Genomic DNA, 10084 nt, shown 5'->3' on the forward strand with positions numbered 1-10084 from the left:
CTTCATCAGAGTATTTTAAATCCCGCTTGTGTTTATAGTTCGTATATCTTTTATGGGTTGATACACTCGATTCACTATAAACAATGCTCTAATACCAATCTGTCACACCCCCAAAACCTATGAACGGCGGAAACGTTCTGGGGTGGAGGACGTCATGTACAGTATCACAACAATGCAAGTAGTAAACAAGCAACAACATCATCCATTGCATTAATAATATAATTTCATACAAGTGTGTTCTGTCAAGTTTTAAAGACACCAAAACAATATACATCAAAAATATAAGATGAGTCTTGAACGAGCTCCATCTTCTCAAAACCTGGCTCCGGTACCTGTCTACTGGCGACCTGAGAATACAAGTTATTTTGAAAGAGTTTATCAGCTTTAGAGCTGGTGAGATCATAAGTATATTAGTGTCTGTGTTTGTATGAAAGCATTTGTAAGATGTTTTGTACGATGTACTGTATAAGTTTGTAAAAGTTTTGTATTTGTTTGAACTCTCCTAGAAAACCCTATGTTTCCTAATAAAAGTAGCCTTCTACCAAGGCATCTAGTGTCTGTGTGTGTCTCTTGTAAAAGTGTGTATTTTCCCAAATCCGACTATCATTAACCAAAAATATAGTTTTTTTTACATTATTGTTTATTGTGTGAATATCACAAAGTAAAATGTAAAGGGAAAATGTTATAGTACTGTAATGTAGTATTAAGTAACTACTGCTGTACTAACTACCTTAAACCAATTATATATGTTAAGGTACCATGTGATCGGCCTGTATCTTGCTACCGACTCAATAGTAAAACGACAAGTTAAGATGCCGTAAAAATGACGTTTGGCACCCGTAGACTTGCAAGTCCCACTGTAGCGAGCAGCAAGGTGTAGGATAGTCAATCCAGTATAGATCTATACACAAACTCATACGCTCCTCAATTAAGGAGATTCTGATACAAAAACAGTCATGGAAGGTAGTGCCATGCCCTGTTTAATGGCTCACATAAATGTATTATTGTAAATGTTATGTGATTTGTGTGCTAGCTGTATTGTGTGTTCTTTCTCTGTCTAGCCTGTATGTTTGTTTCTCGTCATAGTGTCTATTGTTTGTTTCTCATAACTCTGTTTTATGTTTGTTTCTCATCACTCTGTTTTATGTTTGTTTCTCATCATAGTATGTATTGACTCATGTATGAACTGAATCATTGTATGTTTCATTGTTCTAGTAATAGTATCTTCCTAAACTACCCCTATGGTAGCTTACTAGCAATGTATGAACATGTTTGTATACCCTTGCTACCCAAGGGCATGGAACTGAATGAAAGAAATAACCTTTTATATCTATATACATATACATAATATATAACTAGGATTTAAACGACCTTCGGACAACTAACCTTGATACCCTAAGTCCACAACCAAACAAGGAACAGGAAGTAAGGTAGGCTAGCAGTCCTAAGTCCTTTCAATCCTACTTATATAACTATATCTATATAGATACACAGAATATAAGTTTAAAAGAGTTTAAGTAAAAGTATTTGATAAGTAAAAGAGTTTGTAAAGTAGTTTGAGGTAAAACAGTTTGAAAAGTAAGAAAACCATTTGTTTGGTAGTTATTAATCACATGTGATTGATATAATAACTATAGTTCTTCAACTTGTATTCCCCCCCATAAAGGCATTTAAAAACATTTAAAAGGTTAATTAAGGGGTATGAACTCACCTGTAGTGAGTGGTTTGGATGAACTGAAGAGATAGGATTGCTAGGTGTCAAGTGAAGACTTGTACACACACAATGATCCTATTTAACATATAAATACACATATATGTATTCAATTAGTCTTTAAACAACTAATTTATAAAGTTAAGACATCCTAAGATAAGTTAAACACTTTATATAAGTGTTATAAGTCCCAAGGATTGCATCTAAGTGTTGTAGGACCAAGCTATGGGGTTTAGGGTTCAAGGGAACCCCTTTCATGAGTTTACGGTTTCTTGACCATAACCACATGAGTTTACGGTCGTAAACCCATGAGTTTACGGCCGTAAACTCACACCCCTTTGACCATTTGTTGTTTTGAAGGTTTCTAAGTCCTTAGAAGCGTTTCCACTTGAAGTATAAGTCTATGGAAGAAGTTAGGGCACCATTTCACTCCTATTTGGAGTTTACGGTCCTAGGACCATTTCCCTTTGGGTTTACGGCCGTAAACCCCCATGGATGATGGTATTTTGATGTTTTCAAGTCTTTAACACATCAAGGCATGGATCCAAGATAGTTACCTAGGCTTAGGAAGGGACTAGGGATACTTTGGCCCATTTAAGAAGGGTTTACGGTCCAAGGTGTTCTTGGACCGTGAACACCTTTGATCTTGGTGTTTCCTTGTGTTTTCTTGATGTAAATATGTGTAGCAAGCTTAAACATACTCTAGGATAGAAGTACTTACAATATAGAAGCTTGAAATGAGCCAAAAGTCCAAGAACACTAGTGTGTGTTCTTGGTGTTCTTGGTGAAACTTGAAGATCAAGCCTTTTGGACTAATTTTTCGGATAGAAGTGTGTTAAAACACTAGATTAAGTGATATACTAACTCAAAAGGGCTAGAAACACTTACTAGATTGAAGATCTTGAATAAAACTTGGATGATACTTGAGAGAGTTTAATATTTGTTCTTGAAAAAGTGGAAAAGTGTTAAAAATGGCTAAGTGCCACTTATATACCCCCTTTCCCTTAGGGTTTACGGCCGTAAACACCAAGTTTAGGCCGTAAACTCTAAACGTTTGATGTGTCGGGACTTTATTGTTGCACAATAAACCCTAGGGCATCCTCTCTCCTGATATCTCCTAAAGTATTAATCCTAAAATACTCAAACTTATTCCAAAAAGTCTGAAAATTTAACAGTAACTGTTTTGACTTCTATTGACTTGACATGTTGTACAAAATAGAAATTTCGGGTTGTCACAAAATCTCAAGGTTATCAAGCAACAATTGAAAGGTAACATTCGTACTTGTTTATTTATGTTGATTTTGATTTTTTGTATGCTAGAGTTACGGTTTACAAGCTTTGGATGATTATTGCATGTACAAATAGAAAAAATAGATCCAAATCTTTAGGGTTTTCATGTGCACCATAGGATTGTTGTTTTGCTCATAACCCTAAGTGGTATCAGAGCCTAGGTCATTTTTCTATTGTATTTGATGCATAGCTAAATTGTTCAAAGCTGAAAAGTCGAAAGAACTGCTTCTGCCTGATGAACTCGTCGAGTCACCTGATGAACTCGACGAGTCAGGGCTACTCGACGAGCCCGGTTAGTGACTCGGCGATTCGGCTCGTCTGTTAGCAGATTTTTCGGGATTTTGACTCTAATTGGGTTGGGATAATTACCATAAACGTTTTTAATTGATAAAATCCGATTTTTTCAATATGGTATTGATTATCCTCATTCAATTAGAAGATAATTGTTAAATAATAAGATAATTACTTGTTTATATGATTAAATAAATTATTTGTATTATTTAATATGAATTATCTTGCCATAAATTGAATTAGGTCAAATTTAGATAATCACAAATTAATTGATTAATTAAATTATTTGAAATTTGATCTAGAAGGTTTTGAAAAGTTTCAAAACTTGTCCTCAAGTCTTGGAATTTAAATTTTTATTAAAAAGTTTAATATTTAAATTCTAAACCCTTGAGTTTTAAAAGTTTAAAATTCAACCCTTATACTATTATAATATAATAAGATTAATAATTATATATATGTATAAGACGAGTCAGTTTTACCATTAGTAGGCCTCATTCACGAAGCCGATCTATAAGGGGTATAAGGTTATTGCCTATAAAATAGTGGTTTAATGGGTGTCCACTCTCACCCACCACTTCCTTGATTGATGGAAGGTCGTTAGCCGAACGGGTAGGATAGGACAACTAATTCCTCATTAATAAGTATAATGATTTAATAAAGTAACTAAATGCTTTTATAAATTCCCAATCTTAGTTACTTTAGGAAAAATGTGAAAATGTATACTATTCCATGAAATTACACTTTGCACCTTGCCAAGTCGTTAGTGGAGCGTGTGTGGTTAACCGACACACTAATTTGGGACTAGCAAGGATGGAAAAGGGTTGCTTGATGTTTATCATAGATCAATGAAGCGTGTGTGGTTAGCCGGCACATTAATTAGGTGGTAAATGACATCAAGAGTACCAAGTACATTTGCATGGTTATTCACACCTTGTTTGTGATCCTCGGTATCCCAGACACAAACTTGAAGGGCATAATCGAGATTTAAACATGCCATTGAAAAGTTCAATGAATCTCAAAAGAATCTAGGAAGTTCAATTCATTTAAAACTTAAATCCTTTTCGTTTTTCATGGTGGAATTTGGTAAATCATCATTTACCTACCTTCATATTATTTGTAATTAGATTACGACATCCCTCTTCTGAATTGTAAATAATCATGTTGGGTCCTAGCCATAATTTCTCATTTGGGTGTTTAATTGGGCTTTATTATCTAATCTAAACTTTGTTCCTTTTCTATTTCAGATGTCTACTCAAAACAACAACGCTTCTGGCTCGACCCCTTCTGGCTCATTCTCACTCATGAACTTGTGTAGGAGGGTGATATTTGATGGAACCAATTTTAATGATTGGATCCGCAACATTCGAATGGTCACCCGCTACGAGGACAACGAGTATGTTCTCGAAAAGGAGCTGAAGGAGGTTAACCCTAACACTGCTACTCCCAAGGAAATTGTTGCGTACGAAACTCATGAAAGAGATGCAACGAAGGTACATTGCATCATGCTCGCAATAATGACTACTGAACTCCAAAAGTCCTATGAGGACTACTATCCATACGAGATGCACCAAGATTTGATGGAAAGGTACCATCAAAGTGCTAGGCAGAAGAGGTACAAGATCATCGCCTCGATGATCACTACCAAAATGAAGGATAGAGAGTCCATCACGTCCCACTTGCTGAAGATGCAAAGGTTTGTGGACCGCTTGCTAAAGTTGAATGTGAACTTCGACGAGGAGCTGACCATAGATATCATTTTACACTCGTTGCCTCCTTGTTATGACCAGTTTCGTATGACCTATAATAGGAACAAGAAGGAGGTCACTCTGAGCAAGCTTCAAGGCTTGCTAAGGACTGCTGAGAGTAGTCTAAAAGGCAAATCTGTTGCATCTGCTCCTACTACTGCTACCCCTGTCTTGGCTATTGGACAAGGAAAAGGGAAGAAGAGGAAGGCTCCTTCTAAGAGCCATAAGGGTAAACCCCATGATGGATCTGTTGGATTAATGTCTAAGTCCATAACTATATTTGGTATGTACTTGACCCGACCCGGCATGGTCCATTTGGGTTGCACTTCACCGGCACAATTTATATGGATAGTCTTTTGAGAATAGTATATTTATGATTTATATTAATATATTATAAGTTCTAATATATTAATATGGAATCATATTATTTAATTAGTATTGATCAAGAATTAATTTAGAATTAATTAAGTGATCAAAAAGAACTAATTAAATATGGACTCTTATATATATGGAATGGGCCAAGTTCATTTAGGTTGGGCTAAGCTTTCATGGATGGTCCATGGAGCTTTTAACCCATGGATCCTATGTAAATGAAAGGTCATGGGTATTAGGGTTTACATGGATGTAACCCTAATCCTCCATAATATATAAAGGGGTCCTTGGCTCACAAAATTGGCACAAGTGTGTGAAAATAAGAGTGGGCCGATTTTAGTGTGCATACATATTCTCTCAAGTTCTTCCAAGGTGTTTTGGTGATTTGTGATTCCATTTGATGCTTCCACACTATTGGGGCTAAGCTCGTAATGCTTGAAGACATCAAGCTACATCAAAAGGTATGTCATCTAACTAGAACTTTGTAGTATAGGTGCTTCAAAATATGCTGGTTAGGATGAAACCTTGGAATAGTTAATATTTGCATGTATAATAGAGAAAACATAGATCCAAGGTTTATAGGGTTGCATGTACACCATAGGAGTGTTAGAATGCTCAAAACCCAACATTGGTATCAGAGCCAGGTTGTTTTCTGTTATATTGATGCAAATGTTTTATTTTCAAGTTGGAAAAAAAAGGAAAAAAAAACATGACGTTTGTCAAATTTTAAGATAATTACTTGGTTTATGAAAAACGAATTATTTGTAAAATTTGAATCATTTGTTATATGAGTTGAATTAGGTCAAATTTAGTAAAAGATAAAATGATATGATTATTTTATTAGTTTTAAAAGTTTGATCTAAATGTTTTAAGGAGTTACATATTTTGTCATAAAATTTTGGAGCTCAAAAGTTTTTCTTTTAAGTTGTGATCTTAAGGGTTTTTGAAACTTCCATAAGTTATGGATATGAAAGTTTTTTTAAAAAAAAAAAATTTGATTCAAAGTTTTATGGAGTTACAAAATTTGGTGTTAATGTTTTAAAGAATTCCGTAACTTGTTCTTAAGTTATGGAACATGTAAAGTTTCATCATAAAACACCATTAATTCCATAAGTTATGGAATCCAAAGGTTTGCAAGAATTACAAAACTTGCCCTCAAGTTTTGGAATTTGAGAAAAGTTTTTTTTTTTTTGAAAAAAAAGAATTGAATTCTAAAACTCTTGGGTTCATAACTTAAACAATTATTAAATGGTTTTAATTTTGAGTTTAATAATTGGAATTATGATGTTTTGTTGAATAGTTCAAATTAACTCTTATGGACTTTATTAATAGTTAATTAAAGCGTTTAATTAAAAGAGTATTATTAATCCATAAATATATGGTTTGAGTTTAATTAAATTAAAAGTCTAGTTTAATTAGTAGATTAAACCACCAAGTATTTTAAATGTCCAAAATACACCCTTATACTATTATAATATTAAAAGTTTAATATATTATATGTATAAGAGCAAGTCGTCTTACCATTAGTAGGCCTCATTCACGAAGCCGGTCTATAAGGGGGGTATAAGGTTACTGCCTATAAAATGGCAGCTTAATGGGTGTCCACTCTCACTCACCGCTTCCTTGACCGGTGGAGGGTCGGTAGCCGAACAGGTAGGACAAGGACTATAATTCTCCCTTCATTATAAGTATAATGATAAATACTAAGTAACTAAACACTTATAAATTCCCAATCTTAGTTACTTAGGAAAATGTGAATAAGGTGCTAATCCATGAAATTACACTTTGCACTTTGTTTAAGCTGTTAGTGGAGCGTGTGTGGTTAACCGGCACACTAACCTGGACTTAACAAGGTAGGCAAAGGGTAACTTAATGTTTATCATAGTATCGTTGGAGCGTGTGTGGTTAACCGACACATCGATTGAGGGGTAAATATTAAGGGTACCAAGTATATTTGCATGGTTACTTCACACCTTGTTTTGTGATCCTCGGCATCCCAGTCACAAAACCTGAAGGGCACACTCGAGATTGAAACATGCCATTGAAAAGTTCAATGAATCTCAAAAGAATCTAGGAGTTTCAAAACCAATTAAAACCTAATAATACATTTCGTTTATCTTGGTGGAAATTGGTGAATCGTCATTCACCTACCTTCAAATATTTTATAGCTTGGATTACGGCATCCCTCTTCCAAGTTATAAAATAGTTTGTTGGGTCCTAGCCTTAATATATCATATTGGGTGTTATATTAAGGACTTAAATCAACTTTACATGAATTTCTCCCATTGTTGATGTCTGGTTTAGACAACAATGATCTTCCCAAACCAAGCTTTCCTAATGAATATGACTTCCCGAGTTTGGCTCATGGAAGTCATACTTCTCTTCTTCCACCTCCTCCAATTATTCTCCCTAACCCACAAGTTCAAGGTCACTCAAGACCTAATGGCAAGGAAGGTCTATGTGTGATCACATCTTAGAGATGAAGTCACATATTGACAAGCCGGGAGAGCTGGGTGTCAAAGTCTTGAGAAAGTTGGATGTTCAATCACTTTCTAAGTCACATAGTGAGTTCCTTTGGAACTACTATGAAACAGACTATGACATGAACCTTAATGATCATATCTATTTGCTTGGTGCTGCTGAATCAGCAATGATTTGGAACGATAGTAAAGCAAATTTGATTAGAAGATCAACTTCCCAAAAACTTTATGGACAGTGACAATGGTGACACTAGAAATCCAGAAAAAGCATTCTCTTCCCAATGGAAAGGGATTGGCCATAGTCAACCCGGTTGACCAAATGGTAAAGAGAAAGGATAAGTCTGAGATAGACCCATTACCAAAGGGTCCATATGTTTATTTTGCCGAAGGAAGGGGCGTTGATTGCAAAGCTGCCAAATTTACCTAAGGATGTTAAAGTCAATAAGTTTGACTCTACATCAGGTAGAGCCCATTATCTAACTCTATTAAGTTCTATTATGAGATCCTCATTACATGATGTGACTGGGTCACATGTTGATGTTTTAAGAATCAAAGAATAGAGAAAAATCTTAAAGGAAGTATATGTTGATTCTGATCGCGAAGGTGGATTTCGATCGCATCAGAATTTTGAGCAGTTGCTTAAGAAGTTATGATATATTTCTAAGGAATAGATAACAAGAATTTTCCATGTGGATTGTAAGGATAAGTTTTTCCGCAAAGTTTTAAAATAAAAGAAAATTGTTTAATTTTATTTATTTGAAGTATCCTTACAATGACATTTGTGGAAAATTGTTGCTTATATGATTCCACTGACAGCAATATTGGAAAATGGATTTGATTCTTTCATTTGTGGTAGTGTCTAAATTTACCAAATCAGGAAAGTTCCTCATCGCCGAAGTTTCAATTGGACCGAAACTTGGAATCATGCAAGTTGAATAGTATGATGAATGAGAACTTTCAAGCATTGGAAAATCAAGACTAATTACTTGTTCACATGGATGTGTGAGTCAAGTGAAGGACTAAAGGGATCGAGTACACATTCTTGTGCACTAGTCATGTCCACCACAAAGCTCGTTAAGACTATTTGATTTACTAAAGTTTAGTAAATATGGTTATACTTACAAGTTTAAGTATAATTCTGAAACATTGGAAAAGTCTCAATGTATGGCAGAACGAATGGGAAGAATCAAATTAGGCAGAAAGATAAAAGTTTCTCAAATCTGAAAAGATGGGAGAGTACTTTAGTATCATGTTTGTGATCATCTCAATGATTTAGAAATCATATCACAATTAGTCCTCTAAAGGTCATCTTAGTGCATTCTTATGACTAAGAAGAGGAGTCATGAATTGTTGAAATGGTTAGATCAGGAAGATGAGTCATACTTCGTTCCAAAACAATTCTTAGAGTCATACTCCAAGATTGTAACTTGAGTGACATATCTTAAAGAAAGGTTTAAAACACTTGTCAAATGTAAGAGTAAAAGTGTCCTACTCTTGTACATTTGAAATTGGTAAGTTGTGATGTTTTGGATAAAACAAAGACCAACTAAGGCCAATTGTGTGAAGTGTTTGTCTTGATAAAGAATCCGCACTATCTCTTGAATATTTGGCAAGATAGTCTTATATGTCAAGAGGATAGTGGGAGTCTTAAAGATCCTAAAAAGCATTTCAAGAACTAATCAAGAATAAAACCTGAGGTTCTTCACTAGCACACGACTTGAGGTTTATAACCTATCGTGTTGACATATTCTGTGCCCATTCCAGTTAAAGTTGGCTTTGCATAGGAGTTCTGAAAGTTCTCAATTGGCTGCATAACAACTTGGAAGCAATGGCAGGCCTTGTACTGCCAGGTGGCAAGAAGTTAAGATTGCATAAGTTCAGTCCATATGAGTTTGGATTTGTCATTATCCTTGTCTTGTGACTATGGTTTTGACGATTCACATGGATAAGAACACATACACCATAAAATCTAAGGGTCATAAGGTTTCTCTCCGATTCATGAAAATGATGGTGAAGAAACACTTCCACCAAGTATATTTGAAAAAGATGGCAAAAGGTCTAAACAATTGAGACTATGATTACGGCATCCCTTTTCATAGTTCTGAAATTGTTTAGACACACATGCATGCTATCTAAGGAAAGGTGTATGATTTTGATAAAGTTTTATCATAGCATCTCGTATCAGAAATCTGAAC

The sequence above is a fragment of the Lactuca virosa genome, chromosome 7 (genome assembly GCF_052849685.1).
Source record: "Lactuca virosa cultivar CGN04683 chromosome 7, Lactuca_virosa_CGN04683_v6, whole genome shotgun sequence".
NCBI lineage: Eukaryota > Viridiplantae > Streptophyta > Magnoliopsida > Asterales > Asteraceae > Lactuca > Lactuca virosa.